The following is a 27,858-nucleotide window of genomic DNA, read 5'->3' on the forward strand; positions in this document are numbered from 1 at the left end:
ACTCAGGTCTGCTGGTACTGCATGGAAAAAGAAGTGGAGTGAGCAGGACTTTCATCCAGGTTTTGCACTTGTCACAAGCGGAGGAGCATCCTCACGATTCAGCCGCTCATTAAATTTTCCCTGTGAGCCGCACGGCTGTTTGATGACTAAGCGGAGGTCCAGTAGGAGGCGTACTCGGAGCAAGCAGCTCAGTCCCGGCCTCCGACTTCCTTCCTCCCTCCCTCTCTCTCTCTCTCTCTCTCTCTCTCTCTCTCTCTCTCACCCTCCCTCTGGAAGTCTCTCCCTCCTCTCCTCTCCTCTCCCTCACTTCTTCCTCCTCTCCTCACAGTGTATCAAGTGCATCATCCTCTCACACCTCGCTTTGCCCTCGAGAACAGCACCCCACTCACACACACACACACACACACACACACACACACACACGCGCGCACGGCATCACCTCGTAAGTGAGATAAGGAACTTGCGACACCAAAGGGTCCGGCTTCTGTCACCCTGCTACCTCGCCTGGACCACATGGCCTCGGGTGCAGAGAGTAGCGAGAGAATGGAGAGAGAGGAGGAGTGGGAACAAGAGTAGGAGGGGAGAGAAAGAGAGCGCTCAGGAGGAGGGAGAAAAAAAAGGAAGAAAAAAAAAAAAAAGGAAATGTGATAAAGATGCAGAAGATGAAGAGATGAAAGAGGAAGAGAGACAGATGGGGCCAGAGAGAGGGAGAGAAAAAGGCAGAGGGAGACAGAGAGAGATAAAAAAAAAAAAAAAAGAAAGAAAAAGCAGCGAGCGAGCGGCAGCAGTGCCAGCAGAGAGGGACTGTTGTTTTCAGTGCATGTTGTTGGTTGGCTTGCCACCAGTTAGCATGAGGCAGATGCAACCGGGAGCGCTCGGTAATTATTGCGGTGAACCTCCCTCAGAGCACATGTGCTTTCCGCTCGCTAATCTTCACAAAGATTCAATGTAGCCAGTCTGGTTTTCAACATTTCACCCCTGTTAAAACAGGAAAAAAAAAAAAAAAAGGAAAAGAGCACAGCGGCACAAAGTGTTTGGAACACTGCGGCTCTGCCGGGGCTCCCCGGAGCAAAGCGCTCTGGGATGACAACTTGTGCCATCTTATTTCTCCGCGTTTGTTTTCCGCGATCGGCATCTCGGCGAACGCTCCGCTCTCCCCGGTCCGTTGTCTCTTATCTGCGCGGAGTTCAGCGGCTCCCGCGCTCCTTTTTCCAACAGGTGTTGTGTGGATTCCCGCCGTCGGAACGCCGCCTCCTGCAAACTCCTGATAAGCCCCGCTACTCGTGAACTCGCCCAGCTTCCCCGATACAATCTGCATATACCTGCAATCATATGCTCCAGCCAAGTGACAGAAGTGTTCTCTCGCCGACTGGCAGAGATAAGTTATCTCCATCAGCTGTGCCTCCCTGCTCTTTGAACAGAGTATTCAGATATACTTGGACTCACTTTACATAGACTGCATTCACAGTCACTTTGGTCGGACTGCTCTTAAGTGCCCAAACAGCGTATCTAAGACTGAGCAGAACTTTAAATGATTCTTGATGAGGACTTATCAGATTCCATCGGACAAACGCCGGAGCTAGCGTTGCCTCGTACAACAGATTACGCGCCGCAAAGTCTTCACAATTTACATTCTGCTGATAAAATGAAGAGGCACATGACCAAGCATAAGTGCAACATAATCGCAGAAGCCAAAGGGCATTTTTTTAGATGGTCGGAATGCAATTTTTCTCGGTGGAGGCGTCTGTGGGACACGTGTTGCTCTGTTTTTTTCCATCACATGCCCCCTCGCAGCGGACTGCACACAATCCCCCCGTGGACGACGTCTTTCGAGACAAAACACAAAGCGGCGAGTTGGGAAAACACTGGAGCGAGTTCAGTGCTCTCCGACAGTGCCGTAATTCCACCTGTTTTTTTAAAAGCTTTTTTTTTTTTTTTTTTTTTTTTTGTTCAACCAGCAGGATCGGGGCACTCATTAAATGAAAAGGGTTATTTAGCTATTTTGTTAAGGGCTCGATAATGAAGGAACGCCTGTTGATCTCTACCTGATGGCTGGTATTTTTACTCACTCCTCACCCTTTCTTTTCAGCTTTTTAGCAAAGTGATTTTGTTGTGCTTTCCCGCAGAAGGTTGGCTCGTGTGTTTACTTGCTTTCGCCTCTTTTTCCAGTTAGCCGAGACAACATTGCTCTCTATAAGGTTTATTTATAATGAGCAAACAGATATCAGATGAAAGTAAAAACATCAATTCAAAGCTGTTCTGGTCCAACAGTTAGTAGCTCACTGTGAGGTGGAGAAACAGAGCAGTTATGACATTTTTTTTTTTTACACCGTCACATGATGATGGAGAGCGGAAATAATATGTACACAAAAGAGAGAATTGTGAAACTTTACAGATATCACAACTTTTAATTAAGAATCAAACCTTGTTTCTGATTTATCTCGGATTTTGTTTTATTACCCCAAAAAAAATGGATTTCCCCATTTGGCCACGGCTCTCTCGCTGCATTACAGCTTAATTTCTGAAAGAGTGAAATATTTCTCTAAAGGACATTTATTTATAGGAAGAATTTCAAAGAAGGCTCAATTTGGCACTGAAGAGTATCAGCCAATTAAAAGTCACTATTGAATTTCACTGTGAATCTGTGTAAATAAATTTAAAAAAAAAAGAACGCAGCATCTACAATAAAATGGACACGCGGTTTGATTCCAGCAAAAGTGCCGGAAAGATAACCGTCTGAAACTTTCAAAGTTTGGGATGACACACGGCGCCGTCATCCGTCAGCACAGCCAACGTTTTATGCAAAACAGCAAACACTCTTTCCTCTACCCAGTGAGTAATGAAGGCAACCTGTGCTCAGCTTCAGTCTCCGTCAATCACTCAACCCGACGAGAGGGTCGGTCGCCGATATCGGCGTGCCTTCAAGACAAAACAGCCGAGTCACAGCGTGAGACGTTTCAATGGAGTCATACACAGAAATTCCTGCACGCAAAGACAACGTGTTATAGGTTGGGTGAACTATGTAGGTTGCAAGTTTGACTCAAATCTCCAATTTTAATTTCAGGGAGATACTTGTAACTGCAAAGTGCAACTTGTTTCCAGAGTGATTACATTATATTGAATGGAATAATTCTGGTATATTTATATGAAAATCTTACAAAGCTGACAAGAGGAGGTTGTTGGCTGATGCTCAAGAAGAAGTGCTCGACTTTCTGAAGGTAGTTTGGAGATTTTGACAGCTTAAAGTGAGACTGAGAAGACACAGTGAAGCAGCTCCCCTGTCCTGTCTTGTACAAGCCCCCCTCTGGCGCTCCTATCCCCCCCCCCCCGTGTTCTCTCTCTGGAGCCTGACCTCCTGTAAGCACCATGTAATCTTTGCTGCTGGACTAATACTGGAGTCGTTTCCTACGCAGGTCACCAGTGGCTTTCCATCTTGAACACGTCTGCCGAGATAGTCGGTGTCCCTTCCAGCCCCTCCTCCTCTTTGCCCTCCTCTTCCTCCTCCTCCTCCCCCCCACCACACACGCTTCACAGGCTGCAGCTCAACATGGGTGGTTAATGTCGAGCACAGCAAGCCTTGTTGTACTTGAAAACAAATCACCGCAGTGTGGCTTAATAATGTAATGAGTCTTTTAAGCCGCGCAGACAAGTTGATCCGCTCCGGTACAAATATGGGAACTTACTTCATTACATCCCCTCCCGACATCACAAAGTGTTGTTTTTGTTGTGTTATCAGTGCGGTAATTCCTAAATAGGTCAATCCAGAGGAGAGCCTTCATAGTTTCAACCGTCGGGAATGAAGCACAGAAAAAGGAGCCCGCATTGAAACTTAAGTGTTCTTAGTGCCACTTAAACGCACCTTGTTAAACTTTTTTTTTTTTTTTTTTTAGTTTTTTTTCCATCCTCCAAAAGACAACCGGGGTGAGAACTTTCCTGAGAAGTTGTGATGTTCAGGAAGAAGCATTGTTGAACCTCTAGTTTTGACACAAAAATAGGGATTACCTTGAAATAATCAAACACAAAACGAGTATTAATTCACTCTCCGCATCATCGAGTTCCTCTCCAGATCACAAAGCGCTCCTAAAAGCAGTGGGTTGGCAAAGATAAAAGCCTAAGAACAAAACCATATTTTAATGTGTTTCACCTGGACTCCTGATACATATGATCCAACAGCACTGAACAAAAAGTGGAATGCAATAGTTTTATGCAGATAAATACCTGTCTGTTCTTCAGGGGTTTTTTTTCTTTTTGCACAAACCTTTTCATTACACATCTTTTATTCATTTTCCGCTTTTATACTTTTTTTTTTTTTCCTGTCTAAATATCTGCCACTGCGTCAATCTTGGTCACGGCTGTGGATTCATTTGCTTTCGCATTAAAGACTGAAAGGAATTGTGGGTGGGGGGAGGAGGGGGGGGGGGGGGGGGGGCAACGCGGAGGATCAGGCGGGTCATTGCTATCTGCGTTTCATCGCATAAAGAGACCTTGTGTAAGAGATACAGCATTGTCTGTTGTACAGCATATGGCAGAGGTCAGTCTCAATCAGTCTCTTTTGTCAGGGGTCTCAGCACTGATATCTGAAGCGTCATTTTTTTTTCTATTTTTTTTTTTTTTTTTTGTCCGCAGAGCTCTCCACAGCTGAATTCCAGCTATATTTCACGAGAGACAACCTTCCCCCCACGCGCACGGAGATTTGCTACCTGAACAATGCCAGTTTGGACATTGTGAAAGTGAGACGGCTTTGACCGTGGCACCCTACCAGTAATTGAGTTCCTCTGCCAGTCATGCGCGGGGTCAGTTTCCCTGCAGATGGGCGCCGGGAGGAGGAGGAAGGGGCCGCGCGGGACCATTGAAAACCGGAAAGCTGGCTTCATTGTGGAGGCTCTGTTTGGGAGAGGCTGGGACGGCGGCGTGCAAGGCCTGTGTGGTTTATAATAGACTGGCAGTGCAGTCATTATCTATCCAAGGACTCCAGAGAGGAGCTTTTAGAGCAGATGCTCCCCGAACTCAAGGTTTGTGCACACAGAAAGTCAGGAAGAATAAGCTGCCGGGAGCCCGGAGAAATACCTGGAAATATTCTGCCATGTGCCGATGTCGCCCTCTCCTCATGGCCATTTGTCTCCGTTCATCCACTTCTCCACTCTCGGTTTTTTTCCATATCTTCCCTTTAAGGCTACTTGAAACTCTCACTCCAATCCTCTCGCTGTATCCCTCTAATCATGATTTTCTCTCATTGCCTTTGCGCTCGCTCGGCGCGGCCTGTTTCCCTTTCCCCCCGCCGACTTGTTCGGTAATGATCCCCGCTCTCCGTGACGACTGGAATCCTTTTGTGTCGTCTGACATGTTTTATGTTTGAAAGGGAACAGAGGGCGTTTTTACAATGGCCTTTTATGCCCTGTGAGAAATATATGAGTCTTTTGGCGCAGCTAATGAAGGCGCTTTCATGTCCCCCACCAGTGGAAGTGTATAGGGATGGATTGTCTAGGGCCCACACAGGGCCCGGCGTAGCCTGCAGCACAGTGTCGGCCCCCGGTCTCCCAGTATTGATCTAACAGGACGGGGTAGAAAGAGAGAGAGAGAGAGAGAGAGAGAGAGAGAGGAGCGTGGAATAAAGGAGGAAAATAAGAGCAAAGAAAAGAACAATCTGTAGTTCTACTGTTCCCGCTTCCGCTCTCTCTTTCTGATCTCGGGACAGGAGAGCAAACGGGGTGAATCGGCGCTGACAGGCCGACGCTCCGCCCCCACCACTCTCGCCGCTCCACCGACGCGACCATCATCATTATCAAGGTGACCATTACTCCCCCCTTGTTTCAAAGACAGTCATTATGGCCCCTAAGAACAGAGCCCGGGCCAGGAAGAAAGATAAGCGGAGACAGAAAATAAGGAGGGGCGGACAGATGAGAAAAGAGAGGAGAGGAAGACGAGGAGGAGGAGGAGGAAGGACTGTGATGAAGAATTATGATGAGGGAAGAAGTGTGATTTCTGAAGGGAGGGAGGTGGGGAGAGAGTGTGTGGGAATAAGTGAAATAATTATGGCAGCACTTCACCAAGGGCATGTGGTGCTGCAGAAAGTACCTTCAACCACACACACACTCACACACACACACGCGTCTTCATGAAGATACAATACACCCTCTTCGCCCTTACTTTAACCGGAATCAAAACTCTGAACTCAAACCAAACTTTTTTGCGATAGTGATGCTGAGAAGTTTTAACCTCAAACGGGTGAAAGAGAGGAAGGACGGACCGTTGTCTCCTCACTTTGTCGAAACTTTTATTTACTCTCACACTGGTTTAGAGATCGGCATTCAAGTACACACACGCACACACACGGCCATGCACACATCTGTTTCATTACAACAATGGATGAACATTGTCTACAGGAACATCTTCTATTGTGCTTTTTCATGTGGTGCAGGAACCGTTTCCACCTCACCTTATCCTAAAATCTTGGTTTTTGAACCGTTAGAGACAAACAAGCACAGGGAGAACATGGAAACCGCCATACGACGGGCCTAAAAGCCAGCCTTGGATCCAAACTGAGGACCTTCTTGCTTTGAGGAAAGAGTGCTAACCCCTACACCGCTGACCTCCAGCTTGACCTCGACCATCGCAGTGAAGTCGTAAACCTTGACCCTGACCCCTGAGGTCGTGTGATATGCAGTCTGATTATGAAATCAACGCTCTCCTGATAGCCTTAATCGTAACACGTGTGCCTGCCTGGCACAAACACACCTTCTCTCCAAACTTCTCTGCAGTGGTGCCTCGGCGCTCTCGGACACTCTTTGTGCGTTCGCCCTGAACTCCGCAAGGGCAAAGGAAAAAAAAAAGTGCATTTAGATTTGATTGAGTACATGGAAATAGCCTTGTCTGCACACAATGCATGTGCATATCTCTTCAAGTATGCCCCCCCCCCAGCCCTTCGTGAGTCCGTGTGTGTGTGTGTGTGTGCCGAGATAGAAAAGTGGGAAACAGAATTATTCTGAGCATTTAACATCTAAGGCTGCAGAACAAGGCGCGTGTGTAATACAAGGACCGCAAGTTCAATGGTAAAACAAGAAAAGGATTTTTTTTTTCTTTCTTCAAGAGTACAAGAGGGAGCGGGGTAAATAATTCATTTCCTTTGGCTCAGGGCACGTCCTATTGTCACTGCCTAACAAGCACAAGGACGGCCGACCGGCGGGCCTCTTATTGCTTGTGAGCGGCGGAGAGAGGAAAAGAGACCGAGGCAGACAGGGCGAGAGGAAGAGGGGAGGCATGGTAATGCGCGCTTTGATCCTCCCTCGTTAGCCCTTGGTGAGCTTCCTACGCTCACCGCCGCCCAAAGAGATGGTCAGATCGTGCCCCCGGCTCTCGTTTGAGTGTGTGTGCGTTTGTGAGCGTGCCCTGGAAAGAGGACAGTAAAGACACTTCCTCCTTCTAATACAGGCCAGGTGGAGGTGCTTGCTCCGAGGCAGCACAAGAATTCAAGAACACACACAGGGGGGGGGGGGGGGGGGGGGGGGGGGGAAGCTTGTTGCTCGTGCGCCTCTTCATTTTTGACCGATTTTCAGTTTTCCTCAATTTCACACAAATGTTTGCACTTGATTTTACTCTTTAATTACATGTCAGTTCCTATAAAAGCCATAGTGGAAGAACATTTTTTTCTTTTTCTCTGTTCATTTTTTTTCCCCCCCTGTATTGTCATTATGGTCCGAGCACTTGGATCTCCCGTCTCTCTCGCTTTTCCCCGTCATTGTTTTGGGGGTGGCAGCAGCAGGAGGAGGTCTGGGCCTGCGAGGGGACAAGGTCCAGGCTAATGGCAGGAAGTCTTTAAAGTTTGCAGTCGCCACATTTCATCCCAGCGCAGAGGGGGCCCCCCCTGGCCACAGACCCCCGCTTTGATCCTCTCCCTCTCTGTCTCTCCGCCGGCCTCTCTCTCTCTCTCCCTCTGTTCCTCTCCGTCTCTCGCAGCAACGCCGCCGGTTAATTAACACATCTCTTATTACAGGCGTCCAGCGGGGGCGCGCACAGAGCGGGCCGAGACGCATGTGCTCCACGTCATGCGGAAGCGAGCACAATGCGGACGTGCGCACTAACACAGCTAACAAGGCAACTCTGTGTGTGTCCGTGTGTGTGTGTGTGTGTGTGTGTGTGTGCGCACGACGGCTTACAGACACAAACACATCGTGCATCCTCTGTCTGACTCACTGGAACCAATTTCACTTTTCTTTATCTTTTTCGGGTACAAATCATCTCCTCTGCAATTCAGTCGATGTGACGCCGATCGGCTCCATTAGACGAGCTGCAGGTGGATTTTATCGGATTTCACTGCAGTTAAGTGAAAATGTTGCTGCGTTCCGTTGAAATATCTTGGCCAAAGAACGTTCATGCAAGTGTGTTCATGTCGTGAATGAGTTCTTTCATTTGCCAGCACCTGTGATCTCTAACACGGCAGTTAATGGTAAAGGCCAAGATCTGTTTACACAAACTTCCCATCCATCAGAAGGTCTCGCCTTGTTACAGTCGTGTTCTTTTTTTCGTGATGGGGCTTCTTTACCATCATTATCTGGTGTGAATAAGTAGAGCGAACAACATGCTTTCAAAGACGTGGAGAAAGACGTGACGAATAGATGCCCAAAGCTCGACTGAATAAGTTTTAGAAATACCTTCATTGACAAAAAAAAAAAAAATGCACTTTAAGCATACTGTAGCTGTTGACTACTTAAATTTTCATGTGTCAAGTTCTGTATTCATACTTCTGGAGAAAAAGTGTGTAAAAAGCCACGAACACAAACTTTCTGAACAGTAACCGCTTATCCTTCAGCGCACACAGGTGATTGTGATCCAGTTGGTAAGTCATTGATTAGTTTGCGTTCCACGCATATCTTTGAATTGTGCAGCTTTAGTCAAGAGTTGGAAGAGAAAATGTTGTCATCTTTAAAGTACCCAGTGAGCCTCACGTCGACAATAAGGAGTTGGTCGATGTCTATATCTCAGCGACCTTGCGCCGCCGCTGCCGAGTTGTCTTGACGTTTAAAAGGTGGCGTTTACTAAAGTGAAGATCTGCTTCGCCCGTAGGGGAATAAATATGAAATGTATGTGGATTACCCAGGAGGCTGAGGGCTAAGGCAGGCGGGAGGACGAGCAGATTTTCCAGAAGTTGCACCAAATTGTGCGGAAATTAAAGAGCCATCAGTCGCCATTTGTATCAGTATATTCCTCGGCTAACAACTCTTTAATATCTCATTCAATAAAAAGCGGCTCTCTCAGCCAGCCGGAGAGCTACATTTGATCTAAGAGAGGGCACTGCCGCTGACCCCGTCGCCTCTCCTCTCCTCCGTGTGTGTGTGTGTGTGTGCGTGCGTGTGTGTGTGTGTTTGAGTGTGTGTCATATTTGTGGAGAGGTATTAGCCTAATGGCAGTTGCATTCAAACACTTTTATTAGCTTTTCACATGCCTCTGCTGGGCTCCAGCCACTGTTTCAGAGCCACGCACACACACGCACACACACACAATCCCTCTTATGCTCTACCTCAGTCAAGCACCCACACCCCTCTAGCACACACACACACACACACACACACACACACACACACACACACAGTCACAGGTCTCTAAGTGAGACAGGGCCCTGGGTAATTTGCTGTAGTGGAGCAGAGTGGCACTAAAAGCCTGCTGGGTAATTGAGAGGCTAGGGGACGGAGTGAAGCCGACTGCCCTCTGCGTTTGTGCGTGCACGTACAAGTGTGTGTGTGTGTGTGTGTGTGTGTGTGTGTGTGAGCGAAGGCCCCTGCTCTCTCTCATTATGCCGTGGCTCCTGCCTGCCTGTCATTGTCTGGACGCGGTGCCCACAGAAAGCAACGGTAATGCGCAGTGACACACGGCGTGTGTGTGTGTGTGTGTGTTCGCCCGGCTGTATGCATGCGTGTGAGTGTGTGTGTGGCACAATGAGACATCATGTCCTCTGTAAAAACAGCATCCTCGCCCTGCCCTCCCGTCTAATACACATGTGCACAAATGCAAACTCGCATAAACACAGATTTTTGCCGTTCCACCGGTTGGTCGGACGGCGCGGCGTTCATCCCCACCTCACTCACATCCTCTCCTCTGCTCTCTTTACCTCTTTACCCTTTTCATTTCAAAACACTCATCTTAGCTGCTGCTACACCGTGCCCATCTGTGGAATCAATAAGAAAAACAACGTGTTGGTTTTATGTGCCGAATGGGAATTAATGTACATTTTCTGCTCATTCATTCATTCATTCAGCGTATCTTTAGTCGAAATATAATGTTGTTTTAAACGATGCTATATTTCCCAGAGAGATCGGACATGGTTTCTGAAAAGAGTCGTTTAATGTCGGGAATGTAAATTTTGAGCGCGCCACAAAACCAAATCAAATTAATCTTCATCACATCGGCGATTGATGCAAATCCCAGCGACTGGAGTCTTAAAACTTCGCCACATCAAAAGAGCTGTGTCAGTAAACACAATTAAATGTACAGCCGTGTTTTAATTGGTGCGTAAAAAGATGACAGTGGAGCAAATATCTGGTGGCAGTGTCGAGCGTTAACACATGAGATGTCTTTTTTCAAGAGTTTCTCGAAGTTTGATCATTAAAAAAAAGCTGTTGCTTTGGATCTGACTTATTGGTGGTCAAACCTGCAGGTCAAAGTTGAGAGTGCCTAATTCTTCCATCACCTCTTTAAAATGGCCTCTGTGCATTTTTTTCGCAACTTCGCCAACCTGCTGTAACTCCCGAGATCCGCACGCCGGCGTCTTCAGACGAACTCACCTGCACGGCTTCGCATTGTGTTTGCAGCGCTGAGGCGAGCGAGGAAAGCGTCTGACTGTGAGTTGAGTGAAAAGAGCCTTGAAGGCGTCGCCGGCTCCGGGTGGCAGAGTGTGTGTCGCGGCTCCTGGAGGAGCTGTTTTATCATGGGTTACTCATTCACCCATGCCGTTCTTTCTTTTCGCTCTCCCTTTCTGCCTCCGCGGCGGCGGCGGAGATCAATACGGTGTTTTCTTTCCTCAATTTCTGTCACTCACAATTTCCTCAAGCGGACCTTCTATTATGCATGCATGAAATGCTGGAATACAGTGCGACCTGGTTTGGGCGACTACAATGTGTGACCTGCAGTGAAGTCCTTGAGCTCCACGAGCGAGATTAAAGCGTTGTGCAGATTTAACATCTGAAAAGAGATTTTTGTTCAAGTCACGAGCTGACAATGCTTTGCAGGCGTAAGATTGTATTGTTTGATTCATTTCCTCTCGACAAAGGAACCTGCTTTTGTATCTCCTCTGGTAACTTTCCATTTAGTTCAGACTTTGTGAAAAAATGAATTGACGTCTTCTTAGATGGTCATAAGAGATTGTGTTTTCACAGAAAAGCCCAATGATATTTTTTTTTCTCGCTCTATAAATATTTCCGCTTAGAATCGGCTTGTTGGAGGACTCAGGCTTGACTTTGTTTTTTGTGAAATTTGGAAATATCGGGGAGATATGCGCTGTAGCTTTTACTTATCATTCATCAAAACGCCAGAAGTCCTCGTAAAAAGAGTATAATGATGAATGAAATATGTGGATTCCCGCATAGAAATTCACTGTAAGGTCTTTATAATGTTTCATCCAACGGTGCAAACAGTGAACCGATCAGAAGCTTTTCAACACAAAAAACCGTGCAAATATAGATTTCCTCTCTTCTTAAAATCACATTAAAGTTTATATGAACTAGTTTTTTGAAAAAAGGTTGTTTTTTTTTGTCATGAGCTAGCATTTGAGGGTTTTATTTTGTTTTTTGCTCGTCCATTAGTGTTACTTATGTGATGCCAAGAGCTCACTTTCAATCTATTTCCTCTCTTCCATGTCTCTCTCTCTCTCTCTCTCTCTCTCTCTCTCTCTCTCTCTCTCTGCTGCTTCTCTCCTCTCCTTGCTCTAATTGACACTGACATCAAATCAATAATCTCACTTTTTTTTCTCTCTCTCTTCTTGTCCTTTTGCCTGTTTGTGGTTCCTTGCTCGGATAGCATTGGTTAGGTGAAGGAGAACTATGAAAAGTGTCCCCTTGTTACCGAGAGGAAAAAACTGAGACAAACAGTGAGGAAATGCAGGAGCAAATGAAAACGGGACAAGAGGCTGAGAGAAAAGGGATAAAAGCGGCGAGACAAGGAGCAGGAGAGTGTCTTCGCTGCATTGTCTGGAGTGTTTGCGCGAATGTGTGGCCTCCACACTGAGGCAAGCGCAAACGCACGCTTTGTCAACAGCCCTTCACTCACAAACGCGCTCGTATTTTAAATATTTTCTTTCTTTGCGCGCGTGTTTATGTATCAAGGATGACCCTCTGTTTTCGACCATGCAAAGTTCTTTTCTTCCACGTTTTCGTGTTAGGTGAGCCATGTCAGAGCGCAGGACTGGAAAACAGGCTTTCTTCCTCCTCCTTCTGGTTGCAATTCAGGAATTTGCGCCGGAAAATCATCCGATTCGTTTTCTCAGTCAGCCGGGAATCTCAGAAATGCACTAATCGTTTTCATCTATTTTCTGCTTAGCACTAAAACTACCACTTAGTATTAGCCGACGCTCTCACCTGCAGTTACACACTTAACATGAGCAACGCGACACTTCACGTCGCTCATGAGAGCGGCGCCCCCCAAAAAATGAGATTAACACACAATAATGAACAAGTTGAAGGTTAATAAAGAGCTGTCATACTCAGAATATCCCGTCGGTATTCAGCTGATAAATGTACTTTCAGTCACATAGCGGCCTTCATAAGAGCATTTTTTTTTCCCTCTTTTTTACGTAATGCCGATAAATATTCCACTGGAGCCACTGAAAATGCAACTTTTTGAAAACGGCTGCCAAGGTGGAAGTTTTAGAAAACTCTCCATCTACATGGAAATGGGGGAAATGCAACTTTTTCTCCACATTCTCCTGGAAATGGGTAATTTAGTAGTTTTGTTTGATTAACTTGTTTGGAGAAATCGTGATGAAACAGTGACTGGATGTTAACTCACTTCCTGTCAATACGACTACAGGCAGTCCAGGAAACGTTTGCATTTTGTCCTTTTTTTTCTTTTCCCCCAGAAGGTTTATTTTAGACAGAATTAGACTCTATGATTCACAATATAAATTACAGAAAGTGATCCAACGCTGACATTACAATGATCTTATGTTCGATTTTGATTTGTTTCGGTTAGGCGCCAATAAACCGGGAAGTTTGCCTGAAAAAAGGACGAACAGTGTGAATATGGCTGGACACTCAAGAGTTTACTTATAAAGACATAAACACACAGAGAGAAGCAAGATTACCACTTAGAAAAGGAAGGCAGAAAAGTTTCAAATGTGTATTTTAGTGATATTACACATTTCCGTTGGTTTTGTTGAACAGTTTATTTACTTGCTTGGAGATGCAGAGAAACACTCAACAGTCACATCGGAGTTGTGCAGAGAGAAGTGAATGCTGGGGTCATGGCGGATGGCCGTATAGATTTTTCTTTCAGCTTCAGTGACCAGAGTTCACTTCTCATCTCATGAAGATTTTTGTACTGTGAGTGACCTTTTCATTGTAAGCACACTTTTTATATATATATATATATATATATATATTTTCCGTTTTTATTTTCCACAATGCACAACTCAGTCTATCCCTATTCACACTTCTTGATTGTCTAATACTGACTCTGACCTCATTGAAAGCTGTTTAGATTGAACTGGATTTATTGGTAATCCGTTCAGAGTCCATTCAATCGGCATTTTTTCAAACAGTTGTTTTTTTTTTTGTTTTTTTTTGTTTTTTAACATACGTTTTGGAGCATCACAAATTCTAACCTTTTGTTCACTGAAAAACGCTGAGCTACATTTCTTGGTGATCATCCTGCTCAATGATTCTCACAACAGTGTGTATATAACCCATATGTGTTTTTTTTTTTTTTTCTGAAGAGGTGCGTTTGTATTTTTAAAAGATGGATGCGTTCCTCATCAGTATACCATCTCCACGGGGTGAGGGTCACATAGTTTTTTCTCTTTCTCCACATTATCATAGAAAACCCTGCCTGAATGCTTTGAATGCTGAATCAACTGTTAGTCGATCAAGACTGTGTGAATAGTCAATGTTGTTTCATGAAGGTCACATCCTGAAGGTCTTCTGAAGCAGTAAGTATTGCTTTAAGTACAGCCATTGTGTCTGTAGTCACGTCTTTACGTGCTTTTTTTTTATATTTAATAGCCCGAATCCTTCTAGTCGTAGATGGAGAATGAATAAAGCAAATGAATCATTGTTCCAGCAGCACAATTGTTTAAGAGGATTCTTTTGTGCGACTTTAATGAGAAGATAGGTTGTGCAATATGTGCAAAGGCGTTAATAACATCTCACAACGGCAGATGAAGATAAATGCCTGGTTAAATGTATTCCTTTACCTTTTGTGTCCCGCCGTACACATTTCCCCTCTTGGGACTGAAATGGTGAAGTTTGGGTGCGTCTCGGGTTCATCCACACCTGCGGCTGAAACTGTCCCCTTGTCGTCAGGTCGTCCGAGACGCTTTGTGATGCCGGGTGTGAACCGCGCTCGACATGTCGAGCTGTTCACACTCGCCAGCTTTGAGCCAATTAAGACAAACTCTGAATGAATCTTGCTCTTAGTGGTGTCAACTTGTTGGTATGTGAAGGCTGGCGTAAAATATGACCCGGTCCACATCAAAGAGGTTCTGGAGTCACGTGAAAACTCTGGCATAAACTGTGACTACAGCATTTTACTAGATTCCCTTTATGAGACGAGACAATGAGAAACAGACAGAATGAGATATGAAAATGAGACATGAAGCTGTACATGCAGGAAAACACAGAAAAACAGCTAAAAAAAACTGAATTAGACCAAAGAACGGACACACAGCTGTGAAACCTGGGCAACAGCTATATTCCTTCAGACATGGACAGACGAGACGAGATATCGATCAGCAAACAGCTCCTCAAGTTTGAACACTGAACACTGGTCGAGCTTTTCAGCGTCTTTATTCATACGACAACAGTATTAGACAGCCCGGGTGTTCAGGGCGTCAGATTGTTAACTTCGTGGTGGAAAAGCCTTGTTCGGTCATACTGATTGGGTCAGTGAAAATAGGTATCATAGTTAAGCTCATGCCTTTAACAATCCAAAACAGTGACACCAATCGTGGCTTATTCCTACAACTCTAAAGACAGGATCAGTCCAGGTTTGACAGGGGACGGTATTGGATAACGTTGTACTTCGTGGTGGATTTTTTTTGGTACAGCAGCTGTCCTCAGTGCTGAAACCAGCAGTTCCTTTCACTGCTGCTCGGCATCCTCAGACCTCAGTTATCGAAGGAAAGGAGAGATGGAGGCCAAATTATATTAAACTCAAAAACTATGAGTAGCATTTTTTATTTATTTAATTTTTTTTTTTGTGAGTGTGTCAGAAAAGTCAAATAAAAGTAATTTACACATAATTTTAACTACATGATGGTGTGTTTAACACAGCAAAGAGCACAATGTTGTGTTTCTGGCAAGCTTAATGGAAATAAACTATAAGAAGCCATTTGTTGTCATCACATACTCTATAAATTAAACTGCATGAAACACAGCGGTCTTCACAGAGAGAATGCAACAAGGCAAACACAATAGTTCTTGATTAAGATCTAATGTGATTTCACACTACTTGGCTTGGCACAGAGATTTAATTTATTGCTTCTGGACTTGGAGAAATATCTATGCTGACTCGGGGGCACAGCGGTGGAGGGGAGGAGGGAGGGGGTCTGAGGGGGCGTCTGTTATATTGAGATCAGTGTGGGGTGGGGATGGGGGTGGGGGGCGGGGGGGGGGGGGGGGGGGGTTGTTGGAGCTGAGGGGAGTCCTGTCAAGAGCAGTATCGGCACAAGTGTTGTGGCCTGTGTTTGCGCTGTCGTTCTGTCTGGAGAAATTAGTCATGTCCCGTTCGGGAGAAGGGAAAGCAGCGCGATGAAGGGAGAGGGGAGAAAGAGCGGTGTGTTTGCACGAGTGTGTGTGTGTTTTTGTACATCTCTGGACACTGAGCACGGCTCTCCTGCCCAACTGAGCAACGCAAGATGAAGAAATCCAATTGCTCTGTCTTTTTATGTGCTGCCGAGGTCAGGTGCACGCATACCGCACATACATATGTGACAGTGAGCACGCACATACCCATACATGCAGCTCATACACACACACACACACACACACAAATGCACACACACACACACGGCATACTCACAAGACAGCCAACAGCCAGTGGGAATTCTCTGCCCAGTGAAATCAATATAAATGTACACAGTCAAAGACACATGGGACACGAGTATAGAGTGTGTGTGCGTGATGGTGTGTGCACTCGCCACTGGTTGATCCAGGGAAAATGGCTTTTGTTCAGTCCCCTGTGCTATGTAACATTACAGAGTAATTACAGAGTGTGTGCTTTGTTTAGGGGATGTCTAATTATGCTGTTTGGGTTGTGCAGGGCCCTGGGGTGTCACCGTGTGTGTGTGTGTGTGTGTGCGCGTGTGTGTGTGTGTGTGTGTGTAGTGCTCGGTGAGAAGAAGACGCTAATTGTGGAGGCGGTGTTAGTGGAACAGCAACTGTCAGAGACAGAGCGAGAAAGGTGGAGGGAGAAAGCGGAGAAAAACAAACGGAGAAAAACAAGGCTGAGCGATGCACTTTGGCCTTCCCCCTAATCTTCCACTGCCTCCCTGCCCGTCACGTTGTCACCTGCACGATCGCCTCAAGCCACACCTGTGCCATTTACTAAAATCCCTTTTCGGACGTGTAATTCTGTAACGTCACTTCGTCTGTACGTGTTGGGCTAATGGCTTTTTGGCCGTCACAAAAGATTCGTCTTCACCTCGTTCAAGTGTGAGAGCAGATTATGACTGTTTACATGTGAAATGGTTTACAGGACAGAAGACGCCAGCCGATACGCTGATCAAGTAAATCACCACATCATCACCACATCGCACAGCTGTTTGCTGTGCTGTTGACACACGCCGTATGACGCCGGAACATTTTATCTAATAGACAGAGATCTGTCCAACTCCGTGACCAGATCAGGTTCAGCAGGGGTCAATTTTGAAGGTAATGGCTCCACCTGGGCTTTAAAAAAGAGTTCTTATTGGATTATTTCATCTGATTTGTTTCATTTAAGCGGATATGTTGATCCAGAGCTGCCATTTCTTGGATTTATGTAGTTCAAAATGTCTGGAGCTCTTATCAGAAGAGGGAACGGGTTCTGCTCATTCTTTCTGTTAAAATGTTACCAGCTAATTAAATGAAACTCTGAAATTATAACCTTTAGTGTCCAAAGACCAGCTTGACTATAAGGGATGAGCCACTCACTTTCAATCCGTTTGAGGTCACGCTTTGTAAGATTTAAGAATTTAGTTCAGGGTCGTTTTTTTCATAGTTGGTTCTCTTGTATTTCATAGCCAGCGCATGTTCCCGAGTCAAATTCGTCTGTATGGTTTCAGCATCTGTGTTTTCTCCACCTCCTTTTGGAAGTACTAAATTCACATTTAAACTTTGTTCAAATTTGGCTTGTGGCTTCACACAGAAATGTATCTGAAAGCTGTGGCTTCTACGCCGAACCGCCAGGTGAAGGCAGCGAGGAGAAGGTCAGGCTCGGAGATCTTAAATAAATTCATACGGAAGCTGAAAAATGCATCGAGTCTGGAGCACTGTAACGCTGTGTATTGAGTGAACTTCGGCAGAACCGCTGCCTCGGCGTGTGCAGCACGGCCGCATTGATCCACGGCTCCTGGACGTATCTCGATTATCCACTTAGATGTTCGGTCCTCTGCATGAAGTTGGTCGGGCGACCAGATGCAGTTATAGGTGCTTGTTTGGAAAAACCGCGGCATTATGGCATTATGATGTTTGTCAAATGAGTTTGCCTCGGTAAAATGTTTGTGTGTTTGATTCAAGGTCTGTGCAAGGTCTCGGAGTTGTGTATCTGTCATTTCCATTGACATCCATCAGAATTGCATCCGATCTATTCTCCTCCACACAGACGGAGCAGAAAAGGTCTCGTTTCTCGTTTGTTTATAGAATTCTAATTACATGGGTTGATTTAGACTTGGCAAAGAAAAGTAGCGCTGCTCTATTTTAAAAGAAGCCACCGGTCTGAATAGCTATTGGCCGGCTCTAAGAAGGGGTCAAGGTTCTGAGATGCGTCCTTGTCCATACAACAATACAATACCCTGATGTTGCTCATGCATAATTGCGAACCGCATTTGTTCCAGCAAGTTGTGGTCCAGGATGACATGTTTGTACCCAGCGGTGTATTGTCTGCATAGTATTCGACCAACCTTCATTTCATATAATGTGCTTCAGGGCATTAATTTGTCCATGGAGTATAATGAAGTGCATTTTTATATTGTTAACATTATCATTTACAGAATGCAGCATTATGGCTGTAATCCATTTTTAAGTGAATGAAGGAATAAATGAAATTGCTGCCCTAATGTTGTTTTTCCACATGGGCTGCGCTGCTCGAATGGAGCGCTGCACAATGCACCTTCTTCACTGCGGCAGTCTTTCAATGGCGAACTGTGCGTTTAAGAAATAATTAGAGAAGAGAAACTTAATTTCAGATGTTCATTTATGGACTTATATAATGATTCCTATTAAGCTTTGAGCAACATTCCCACTGCAGCTAAAGGTTTAAGAGAAGCACCTCAACGGCACATTCTCTTTGACCTTTAGAGGATTATAAATGTGCCGGAAAGTGTGTATGCATGCGAGCAACGGATAAACATTGTACACTTGCAGTCTGATGCACGACTGAATGAGTTGTGTGGCAACAGTTTGTGCAACTGTTTTGGAGTTGGTGTGAGTGTGTTGTACTGCGGCAGGCCGTGAATAACATGATTAAGTGGTGAGGGTGCGGTGCGGCCGTGTGTGTGTGTGTGTGTGAGTTCATGGAGGCATGCTCGGAAGGCCAGTATTAATTTGATAAAACAAGATTGGACTTCAACATTGTGACCCTCACAGATGCTGCATCTGCTGCTCTCTCTCTCTCTCTCTCTCTCTCTCTCTTCTGCATGAATATTACGATGCTAATTTGTACACTGTAAAAAAAAAACCTATCGATAGTCTCTCTTCTTCTGAGATTTCTGTTCCTAATGCCAAACCTTAATTGTAATCATAAAAAGCAAAAAAAAACTGGGCATTAAAAAAGAAAAAAAAAAAAAAACAGACTGAGACCATCTCTATTTGACGGGACAACAATAGAAACATGCTTGTTTTGATTGGAGTGAGATAAGTCTTTAAAGTCGCCATTCATCTGAAAGCTTTAGTTTGGTGCACTAATAAAAGGTTTCTTATTCATAGGTTCCTTCAGCTCAGAAGCTGCTGCCATGCTGCCAAAGGTTTATTGATGTTTGCTTTGTTGCTGCTGGTCTCTCCCCCGGCGGTGTCTGTGACCCCGGTGACTTGCAGGCCGGCACAATAGTGATGTGGGGTTACAGGCCAAAACCTCCCTATCTGTCTCCATTGTATCGTGTCTATAATTCAATCAAGTCACTCGCTTTTCTCCTGGTCAGATGCTTTCAGTCGCTGGGCTCTGAAAGGCACTGTTTGTGCGTTTGTGCATGAACTTTTGTTCATCTTAAATCCGCTCGCGTTCCCGTCTCGTTTGAGGCTGTGCATGCGCAATCGGTAATTTGAGTGTGTGAGCCTAATTAGTTTTGTGTGACAGCGGCTCTGCAGAGCGCATGCAGATGCTTGGGCTCCAACCAGACAGGTAACTACTGCGAACATCCTCCAGTTTGTGGCACAGCTGAAACTGAGCTTCTCCTTTCATGCCTCTGTGTGTTTTAGATCAATGTCTTCAGCTTTTCAACTTCGTTAGAACAGGTGTTTTGAGAACTTGGATCCATCTTCTGTAAATTTGATCATTGCTAGATCAGAATTTTTTTTTTTTTTTGGGGGGGGGGGCGTGGTTTAAGGTCAAAGTGACTTCGACCTCACAGTGATGGTCTAATCTTGAACGAAGATCCTCTGAGCAAACATTTCTCCACGTAACAGACCATCATCGAGGAAATTCAACAAATATTCCCAATCTGTTTTCTTTCGTTTACATTTCAACTCATTAGGTTTTGGTGTCTAAAGATTTTCAGTTACAAGCCCAGGACGGCCAACACCTCTGAGAACAGGAAAAATGGACAGCCCAAAGTCTTTCAGAGCTCTTCCATTTTTTTTTCCACATCACCGGGACACAGTGGCAGCATCTCCCCTCCACAGACAACAGGCAACACAGGTGTGTCTCCCCACAGCCCTGAAATAGCCAGGACCACTCCCCCCGTGCTCAATTACATTATCAGTTATTGAATTAATGCTATTTACAAGTAAGATATCCTATTTACATCATTCCATGTACAATAACAATCAGTTCTACCTTCTCCATATTAAGTTACACATTTAGTTCCCTTTAAACCAGACACTACAAATCCCCCCGGTGAAGCCTTCCCTCCCTTGAGTTTCACTTGGGCCAGTCCAATAAGGGATGATGATGTGCAGCTGGCCTGCACTCACATGGGCGCGCCTCCATGCCAGGCTCCTGGATGTACTTTACTTATTTGCCTACTTTATAATCAAATATTATAGTATTTGTATATGAGTATTTTTTTTTTTAAATGCTAAAAAAGTACATAAAGCATTATCAAGGGTGACTTTAAAGTTTGGTTGAGAAAACAGCATCGAAGCAATCAATTTACTGGCTATTGTACAGTTTAGTGCCACTATATGAAGACCAGCTGCAATGAGAAGCATTGTCTGAAGAGAAAATAAATCTAGAAGAGCACCTGGTACCAGAGGCTAGAAGAGTCGACGGAACTTTGGCTGCCTTTGTAGTCTACGTTTCACGTTTCACACAAATAACACAATACACAGTAAAAATGAGAGAAATTTGGCCTTTCTTTCCTCAACTACATCTAAATGTTTGTGTTTGTATATCTTTTCTTCGTCTGATTCACCGTTGCATTGCCAGTGCCCACATTCACATGTCTGTTTACTTTTTTGACTTTTTCACTGTATCCGTGTGTGTGTGTGTGTGTGTGTTTGAGCGGCAGCCCCTTGGCGGGAGGATCTGGCGGTCCCTCCCCTCTCCGTCCACTCTGTTAACAGTCTTTATCTTTCACAACAATCAGGCTTTATGCCCCTGGACCCTCCTGATCCCACGGTAACCCTGGGAGCAGTAGCTCTTTAAATCACACGTTTCCTGATATATGTTCGCTTGATGGACAGGAGGGATCCTCTTTGTTATGCAACTGTATTTTGGTGAAATATCGAACATTTTGACTTTTACGGCATGTAAGCAATCTTCAAAAAGAAGCCACATGCTTGAAAGAAACCCTTATTGCTGTCGACATAGCACATTTCCTGATTTTTCTTTCGAGTTAATACATTTCTCTACTTGTTCTTGTACATATTATTCGACAAAAGACAAGAGATGTGTGATCTGATAGATACAGCTGTGCATCATCTGCATATCGTCATAAACATATATGTGTGCAACGTTTCACAGCTAGTAAAGTGAAAATTTAAGCGTCAGTTATGAGCAAGGAATACATCAAGTCACAAAACCGAGTGTGTTGCTCTCTATCTGCTGAGTCAGAAGGCAAAAGGATTTAGCCTTCAAACAAACATCGACCGATTAAAAGTGTTTTCTTTGAAGAATGGCATAATTCGCCTTTACAAATCTCAGTGCCCAAGATTTTTTTAATGTATCAAGATGGAACATGAATTGCATCCTTTTGTAGAATCTTAGAAAAAAATACATTTCAGGTGTGTTTCTTTAACAGAGTGTCAACAGTTTATTCATCCTGTCATTCTCAAGAAACAAAACTAAACCCATACATTTAGGGCACTAAAAACTGAAATCTAATCCAGAATGTGGAAAAATTTCATCGTCTTGCAGCCTTTTGTGTATAAAATGTTTGAAATGCTTCAAAGTTACTCCAAAGACGTATTTTTTTACACCTAAAATTGCTGAGCTAAAGGGCATATTTCATATTTCCAGCAGGTTTCACTTTGTTTAATTTTATATTTTCGTGTTTTTTTTTTTTTTTCTTCATTCATTTGGCATTGGCAACCGACTGAAGAAGAACAAGAGATTTCCTTCCAACAAAGAAAACATAATAGAGAGCGTCAATCAAAAAAAAAATATCATCCTTTATTGCGAGTGAATACAATGTGAACGAACAGCAACACCAGACTACAAAAGCGGCACTGTGTTCGCATCAGTATCAGAAGTTGCAGAACATGATGTGGTGTTTGATCACGAGAAGCCTTTGGCACTGCGAGATGCTGTGCACGGCGAAGAAAACTGAGAGCATTGATTTCATTGTGGAGGAGCAAGGACTGTGTGTTATTTGGCAGGGGTGCGTGTGTGTGTGTGTGTATGCGCGCGCATGTGTGTGTGTGTGTGTGTATGTGTGTGTGTGAGCTGTCTGGAACATAAAACTATAGAGGCCCATTCAGACCTTCCTTTCTCTCTCCTTCCATCAGGAGATAGCAGGGACATTGAACTGCGGCAACAAAAGCAGATTTCCATCAGACAGAGTTTCTGAGAGAGAAAAGCATTGTGTTGAAAGGGGCTTAATGGAAGCTCAGCTTAGAGCTTTATTCACACAAACTGTACTCGCGGGTCGGCACAGGCACGTATGTGGACACACACGCGATCGCGCGCGCGCGCGCACACACACACGCAGTCACTTTTCCCATGTGCCGAACGCTCCTCCTGCTCCATTAAAATCGGTGTTCTCATGTTTTATAATGTTTTGTTGGAAGGTTTGTGACCAGATACTTGCTCTGGAGCAAGGTGCTCAAGTCACTTTGTGCCAATCCGGGATCAAAATGATACGTGTCACCGAGTTTATTCATGGAAAAAAAAAAAAAAAAAAGAACATTTTATCTCGGCGCATTGGTGATGTTAGCTCTCATGAATATACCTGAATGAATTACCTCTCAGCCTCATTAAAGAGGTTAAAAATCAAAAGGGTATTGTTTCATGAGAGCCTTCCACACTGTGCTTTCACACTATACTTGACGTGTTTTTGTAATGCCGCTTTATTCCCGGTCGGAGTCACATGGCACGTTAAAGGCTAAGAATTTTCATCGAGGCGTCATGCTCTGAATAGACCTTAGAGGCCTCCAGACATACCAAAGGGCTGAGACAACACCTCCCTGATGCTTTGTAGAAAAAGAACATTGTGCACCTCTCATTTAATCCTCAAAAATCCAAATAGGCCGTCAGATTTCGTTTCAGAACGGGTTCATTTATTCAAATGTCTTCTCGTCTACTTTTTTTTTTTTTTCTTTTGCTTGAGGTCAGTTAATTGAAACTCCTCAGTGAGTCGAGATGACCTCAAGCCCAAAGGCAGGAGTGCACATCAATTATCCTTCGCTTTAGCGGAATAAAAAAAAAAACCAGATAGTTGCTACATCTGTTCCTCCAGCTGACAATTTGAAGTTTTCCTTGAATGAGACCATGCGTGGAGAATGACGCTGTGCTCTGAATCGGCGTTATCGTCGCTGGTATCTGGCCCAGTTTCTGTCATGTGACGTACTTCCTTCACAATAGGTTTTTCTTCTCTGCGGTTTGTTACATCCACTTCAGCTTTTCGTCATGTTTTTGTCTTTTCATATCATCTGAAGATAAAAATGCAAAAGACACACACTTCTTTGGGTCATTGCCAAATCAAATTAGGAAATCATTCTTTGTAAAGCTGTACCGATCTCTCCAGGTAACTTTTAGTTTCCTTGCAGAACACTTTTGTGGCATTTTGAATGTCTGTTTAGACGACAAGTTTTAGCCACTGAAATCAAAACTTTTTGAATGTGATTGTACTTATCTGACCGACAATCAGAGGGTTTCCATGTTCTACCTTTGCATGAATATAAAAAAACATTGGTATTCCAATCCAGTATCGGCTCGTAAGGTTAATTCAGGTTTCTAAACTGTGTGTGTGTGATTGTCTTTGTGCGTATTGCACTCTGCTCTTCATCCGATGTTAACTTAACACAAGCCAGAAGTTAGAATTTTAGAAACGAGGCCATCTTTTCAAATTTAACGTAATTGTTTTGTCTCTTCCAGTGCGCTATTTCATCAGTGTTTGTGAATTCTCCTTATAGATCCTGTTGTATCATTTCAGTATAATGGAGTACAAAATGCACTCTCAGCTTTTGGTTTTGCCACACAACAAAAGTCATAAATGCTCGTTCTTGGCGCTCTGTAAACGTTTTATGTATAAACAGTCTGATCAGATCTGTAATCTGGCCTGGTGATCCACGAGACTAAATCTAAATTAAAGTGTGTCCGATCTCATCTGGATTGTTAGTTTCAGCTTTTTTTTTATCTCCTTTTTTACTCCCTAATCTGCGTCTCTTCCAGAACCTCACGCTGATACAGAGATGGATTTACATACTCTTTGACACACACTGAGATATCCACACACACACACACACACACACACACACACACACACACACACACACACACACACACCGCTATTACAACATCATTTATTCCCATTTAAAATGTAAGATACAAGACATGCAGGTGTGCATTATCGGTCGTTTTTAGGTTAAATTTTCCCGTCTTTTCTGCCATGAACGTTCGAAATGTTTCACAATGCAGTAAACGGTGCTTTTCCTTGTCTAAATACCTCCGTCTCTCTTTCCCTCAGATCAGAGTTGTTCTCCTCTTTATTACATGTAAACTGGGGATGAGCGAGCAGGCCTCCCATGGATTAACCGCTGACTGACTCCACAACTTGAAGGCAGACTTCCTTATTATGAAACATGTAAAATCTTTGCAGCGCTTTGCAACAAACACACACACACACACACACACACACACGAAAACAAGTGCACTCAGTCCTGAGGATCTTCAAACCGAGAGTATACAAGCAGGACGACAGTGTTGTCCCCGAATCACATCGCTCAATATTCCCCCAGAAAAGACGACACAACGGCTGCTCCCAAATCTGATTGGTGTTATTTGTAAGTCAGCCTAAATCTCAGAGAAGCTACACACACAAATGGAACAGGGCTTACTAATCCATTTGTAAGGCAATAGGCAGGCAAACAGGCAGGGGAGAGCTTGCCAAGTGTTGTAATCACAACTAAAGATGATGAGCCCACTCCCTTCCTCTACACTCGACAGTACAGTGTGTCTGCGCGCATGCATTTCTCTCTGTGTGTGTGTGTGTGTGTGTGTGTGTGTGTTGTGTGCATTTGTGTGTTTGTCCTACATCGCCTCCTTTACAAAACTGTGACAAGAGAGGGAGAAAATGAATCGGTATCAAGTGGATAATCTACAAAAGTACACTAGGAGCTTTTCCACCTTATGCAAGTCCCCCGCTCATTCATTTGCAGATACCACGCAATCTCGGCGCGAACAACAACACGCCGGCGATGTGAGTTCTGAAAAGGCAGTAATTGTAAGCAGGTTGGGGAATAAATTAGAATGATGACAAAATACAGAGATAAATCCAGCTTAAGAGAGATGTACGCCACTGTTTATTTGATTTCAGCTCTTTTTTTTTTTTTTTCTCTCTACCCCGCTTCTTCCTCCCTCCCTCATTCCTGATCTTTTTTAGTGGGGTGGAAAAATGGATTTTTGTCAGTGATTTGGCCCTGAAATAGCTTATTGTCTAAGGCAGCCACTGTGCGGGTGCAGCGTCAACATCACATGTGTGTGCGAACGTGCTCGCCTGTTTCCATGGGGAGTAATGGCCGTGGAAGTGTGTATTGGCTTTGCTGGCACAATACGCCACTGTGCTCATTGGTTTAGACTGGTGTGCGTGTGTGTTTACAGTAGGTGTGTGTGTGTGTACTTCTATAGAGTCTCTTGTTGATATTTATAGATGGAAGAATCCTGGTATGAAAGGGGTTAGGGTGGGAGGAATGTTAGGAGCAACAGGGGGAGGGGTCAGGGAGAGGAAAAGGGGTCAGCGAGGAAGGGAGGAGGAAAGGAAAGATAGAATTAGTGACTCTCCTCTGCTTTCTCACTTCCTTTTCATTGATTTAGAATGATTTGTGAATCAGGGACCGATCTGCGGCATGAAAAAGTGCTTTGCACTCTGTTCGCAGGGTTTGCATGCTGTTGAGTCCGACAGGTTAGAGAAAGCTGCCTGTGTTTGCAGGTGTCTCTGCACCCAACTTCCAGTGTGTTTTTGTGTCACCTGTTGCCAGTTTAACGCCCTTTTTCCTTTAATCACATGTTCACCAACAGCTGGTGACGATGGTATAAAAGAGATCTCATTGGCTGCATTTAATCTTGTTAGCGGATACTCCAACAGGAACATCTTCTTTATTTTATTAGTTGTTTTGTCCCGGTTATTTTTAGTGTTGTCCTGCGCCCGTCGACGTTTTCAACACAGACTCTGTTTGAGTGGGTGGGTCGAGTTCATATCTTACAAAACTGGAGCCTCGAAGCCAAAGCAGGTGCCGCATTACGAACAATTTATTTCCGCTTGCTATAAATATCAGTGAAATGATCAAAAACTGATCATCACAAGTCGTAGATCAGACTTCTTCTCACATTTAGAGACTATCTTTGAAATACTAAATACATATAAGATCAGTATGTTAAATACACTTAACCTCTTATCTGGTTGTCTGTGTTTTGATGACAGAAATATTAACGTAATGATCTATTTCCTTTCATTCTTTCTTGTGCTCAGGAGTGAAAGAGGCTGACAAGTCAGAGCGGCTGATTCCCTCTGGATCGTTTCCCTCTGCTGCTCGTCCATCAGGTGAGTATTAAGAGTGCCGAATGAATGGCTGTCTGTCCGCGCACACCGGAGGTTTCACTTCTAACTCAGTTAGAATAACGCACTCCAAAACGCTGTTAAACGGCGTGGCCGGGTCCCACTTCGTAACTCGGTTACTCTGGTATTTGGAGTGTGTCCGGAGGGCGTGTAGAATAGACGTCACCAGTGAAAGGCAGCGAATACTCATTATGTACAGGACATAATGTGAAGCTTGCACAAAAATAAAGGAAATCTGTCTTTCAAAGCTGAAATATTCAAAATCGGATTGGTTATATTGGGACTTGAACAGAGTTCACCAAACTTACAGGCTTTTCACTACATCATACTTCCCTTCCCTAATGCTCCAAAAAGTCATTTGTTTCTATTTTAGGCACTTTGACGGCTTGTCTGCAAACTTTGTTCAGAACTGAATTTGACTGTCGAGTCCCTGGAAATGTTGTGGCACATCTCGGCGAGACGTTGTCGCGTGGCTTCGCTCGGCCTCGGTGACAAAAAAGGCGGAGGGCTGGTGCCGCACGGACGCACAAGGCCCGGAGTCAGAAGAGGGCGGCAGTAACAAAACCAGATACGAAACAAATGACCGTGAAATGCAGAGCGATCGTGTCTGCTTGCTTTTTTTTTTTTTTTTTTTTTTTTTTGGTGTGTGTTTGTGTTTGTGCGAGTGGAAGTCCACACAGTGTGTGTCAAGTCATGATCACAGATTGCGGCCCCGTCACTGCTCTGCTGTGAAGATTCAGCTGGCACCGGCTGCACTGACCGCGTGTGTGTGTGTGTGTGTGTGTGTGTGTCTGGTTGTATGAGTGTTTGTCGCGGCCTTGTCAGATCAGCCATGACTCTGCCTACTGTGCGTGTGTTGACCAGAGGTGACCTTTGTGTGTATTTGTCTCTGACAATGTGCGTGTGTGTGGATGTGTGTGTCCTGCGCTGCAGGCGGGGAAAGTCCCTGTCTTTGCAGAGCCAGGGAGACGGAGGGGACACCTCGCTTGTCTCTGCTGGGTTTGAGTTTGTGACATTGTGGGAGTTTCCCCTGTCAGAGTGAGAAGGGCTCGTTTCATGGCTTCGCTTTTAATTCTATTTGTTTTTTG

At 44.6% G+C, this 27,858-nt stretch overlaps 1 protein-coding gene across 6 annotated transcripts in view; it reads left to right on the forward strand.

Annotated features, from left to right (window-relative positions):
* sox5 (SRY-box transcription factor 5) overlaps window positions 1-27,858 on the forward strand; it is a 204,515-nt gene that overhangs the window by 41,882 nt on the left and 134,775 nt on the right. For all 6 annotated transcript variants that reach the window (XM_030113519.1, XM_030113518.1, XM_030113520.1 and 3 more), the window contains one exon: window positions 26,684-26,755. The gene's annotated coding sequence lies outside the window, so the exon portion shown is untranslated. The remainder of the gene's footprint in view (window positions 1-26,683; window positions 26,756-27,858) is intronic.

Source organism: Salarias fasciatus, chromosome 17 (assembly GCF_902148845.1).
Source record: "Salarias fasciatus chromosome 17, fSalaFa1.1, whole genome shotgun sequence".
NCBI classification, from domain to species: domain Eukaryota; kingdom Metazoa; phylum Chordata; class Actinopteri; order Blenniiformes; family Blenniidae; genus Salarias; species Salarias fasciatus.